At 36.2% G+C, this 3,618-nt stretch overlaps 1 non-coding gene across 1 annotated transcript; it reads left to right on the plus strand.

Annotated features, from left to right (window-relative positions):
• Positions 1 to 2,245: 2,245 nt before the first annotated feature.
• trnad-guc (transfer RNA aspartic acid (anticodon GUC)) lies at positions 2,246 to 2,317 on the plus strand. The gene has a single exon. It is a non-coding gene; the product is annotated as a tRNA-Asp (tRNA).
• Positions 2,318 to 3,618: the final 1,301 nt, after the last annotated feature.

A 3,618-nucleotide genomic window follows, 5' to 3' on the forward strand; every position in this document is an offset into this window, starting at 1 on the left:
ATCACGTTCAGACGTTTGGCTGTCTGTGCGGTATGACGCCACCCAAATGGAACCAGCCATGTCAAAAATCTTCTGGAGATCATGATGGAGTGGAGAGTTCCTGTCATTGTCCACCTGAGAATTCAGTTCCTCCTCCTCTGTTATTGGGACATCTGGCAGTTTCTGAAGATAAGATAAGATATCTCTTTATTAGTCCCACAATGAGGAAATTTACAGTATTGCAGCAGCAAACAATAAATAATAAGTCCAAAAGCAACAAAAATAATAGTAGTAAAACTATGATTAAATAATTGTAACATCGTGTACAAGAATAATATTGGTGTTGAGTGACAATACACATGAATGTGATATTGTTATCGCACAGATTTGAAGTGAGAAATATTAATACATATATATTACACATTTGAACAAAAAAAAATCAGTAGTTTACCTGCAACATTGACATAAGCTGAACTTCTTCATCTTCAATCACAGGGACATCTGGCAGCAGGAGCGCTTTGTCCTCTGCCGTGTCTTGACGGAAGGTTTCTTGTTCATTCCCCAGTTTCTCTATTAGTTGGTATGAGGTCCGTAAAATGTAACGGGCAATCTCATTCGTCGTCTCCAGTTTTTTCGCTTCACACATTTGGCTGTTCACGTCAAACTGCATCATATCACTGGCCAGGTCACTGATTTTCATCAGTTCTTCCTGGAGCATAATGCTGATCTCATCCTCCAGGTCACTTTCATAGCACTGGATTGTGGCAAAGGTTGTGGCTGTAGATATGGAATAAGCCATATCACTTATAGTTAGCGGTTCTTCATTGAGTGCTGTCCCCTCCAGATGCACATCACATTCAGACCTTTGGCTGTCTGTGAGGCAATAGGACACCCAAATGGAACCAGCCAAATCAAAAATTTTCTGCAGTTCTTGGTGCAGTGTGTTCTCCATCTCGTCCATTTTCTTTAGTTGGTAGTTCTGACGTTCTAAAGTAATAATGGAATATGAAGTAGTGTAGACTGTGCGTTTGCTGCGTTCTACAAATGCAACTTTACTAACTCGCTCAAGTGCTCGCTGTACTGCTGTATTGGTCAAACTGACTTGACTTGCATTCTCTGCTGATGTCATAAGGTTGAATGACATCATAAAGACAAGAATTCATAGAATGACATCATAAGCACAAAAATTCATGAAATGACATCATAAGCACAAGAATTCATGGGTTAACATCATAAGGACAAGAATTCATGGATGACATCATAAGCACAAGAATTCATGGAATGACATCATAATATCTCTTTCATCTTTCATGTTGCATACATTCTAAAAATGTCTTTTCATCAAGTATGGATGGACTTTATCATATCAATCTGCAATTTTGAGTTGTAAAACGTAATGACCTAATATTGGCTCCCCATCACATACAGTGCTATAAATATGGTCATGTACCTGTTGACTAGTTTCAGCATGTAGCTTCTCTCCTCTCCTTTTGATGCACTTTTCCTGTTTGAACAAAATGTCTAATACAGATATTTACAGAGTAATCTGCAGCTGATTTTGTCTCTGTGCCCATCCACACAGATATTTTAGTTAGTAGTCTATTATTATGAATTATATATTATTATTGTTGTAGCTATATTGTATGTTCTTTATGTATGTTTATCTTTTTAAAATATTTTAGAACATTTTAACATCTTTATTTTTCATTTAATAAACATCTTTATTTAAAAAAAAACGTTAAATAGTTTTTATTTAAACTGTTCTCTTATTGTATTAGATCTATCTATCTATCTATCTATCTATCTATCTATGTCAAATGTACTCAAAGTATTAAAAATAAAATAATGAATCAAAATTACGCCTAAGTACAGTATAAGACACACGTGCAGCCCACTGATTGGGTCCATGTGGTCACATAACAAAGTTATGATGTAAGATCGTGCCAAACTAGTTGATATGGTGTTTTTATGGTTACACCACTTAGATATGTTTGGCATAATCCTCTAATATATTCACTCAAAACGGATAAAAAGCAGAAATTTTATGAAAAAAAACCCAAACAATATGTGCAAGTTATTCATATGTTTATGGACACCCCAAAAAACGAAATTGACCCGTAAACATACGTGCAAATGACATTACGTTACAAAATTCCTTTTAGCGACACACCATCCATTAATTTTGGCTGTGAGAAGTTTGCTTACTGCCATACAACAGGCTGTGGCTCAATGTTTTGGGCCATGTGAGTCTCACTTACCTTCGCCTTCCTCGTTAGTATAGTGGACAGTATCTCCGCCTGTCACGCGGAAGACCGGGGTTCGATTCCCCGACGGGGAGTTCTTTTTGTTTTCAATATGGTACTTTCATTATGGTGGTTAAGGTTACCCGTTTATCAGCGTGTGTGTTAGTGTGTTTATGTGTCTGTGTGCTTTTTACAGTCAGAACTCTTTGTTTGTTGTGTTATTTTCCCCTCACACAGACGACAGTGAAAACATGCTGCATGTAACACTGCAGTACCGAACTTCTGCCACTAGGTGTCCCCACTTAACTGAAGTATAAAATCAATGAATTGGACTGAACTACATACCTCTAAATTATCAGTTATATTCTGTTATTCAGAAAAAATAAAATAAAAAAGTTATCTCTGTCTTTTTAACTACATATCTGTGAGTGTTGAGATTAACAGAGAAATAATTTACTTTAGCTTGTTAATCAGACTGATTTGAGATTTGGGAGCAACATATGAGACAAGAGAACCCTCTTACTCAACTTTAGACAACACAATGACACATGAGCTGCATCTTTTACTTTTCCTCAGGTAATAAATATTTGTTTTTTATTCTTTATAAATGAAAGCATGTCTCTTGCACGCACAAATAATAACTCACCTGACATTCAGATCACCTGAAATCTGAGACTTTCTTAGAAACACGCAGGCACATTGTTTTAGTTAGTTTTGGTTTAGCTTTTAGTCAACAAAAACAATTTATTTGACTGGAATGTGAGGTCTTTGTCAGTGTGTGAATGTTTTCCCTTACACATTAAACACCAATAAAGGATTTCACACTTATTAAGACGTAGTAGGATCCAATACATGACTACAACCTCATGAAGACACGTGATATTCTTATCAAATCCTCTGTTAAAACATAAAAGATAGAATTCATGGATCGAAATGGAGGCTGAATTTGTGTTTTTAGGGACCTAGCAGTCTTTGGAAGGACATATCTGCCTTAAATAGGATCCTTAACAAACTGCATTTATCCTTCATATTGAATGGCCAAACCGTATAAATTAATTTTGGACTCTGTTACACATCTTTTGTGTTTGATAGCCATATTTGAGGGATCATTGTAAACATGTGTGCTCATATACACATATAAGATTATTGGCTGATAAATCTGTATACATGTTTCTTTTTTTACTCCATGATATTGGCCCCAAAGTTGCAGAATTGGTTGGGCCCGTTTAGATTAATGAGGGACAAAATTGGGACTCGTGGCTTGTGACTGAAGAGATTTCTCTTCATGAACTTAGCCAGTGTGATAGAGGACTCCCAAGCTGCATCCTGTACTTTTCCTCAAATAACAAATGTTTGAGGATGGATGTGAACATATTTTACCAGACTTTTTCTTCCT

Source organism: Scomber japonicus, chromosome 13 (assembly GCF_027409825.1).
Source record: "Scomber japonicus isolate fScoJap1 chromosome 13, fScoJap1.pri, whole genome shotgun sequence".
NCBI lineage: Eukaryota > Metazoa > Chordata > Actinopteri > Scombriformes > Scombridae > Scomber > Scomber japonicus.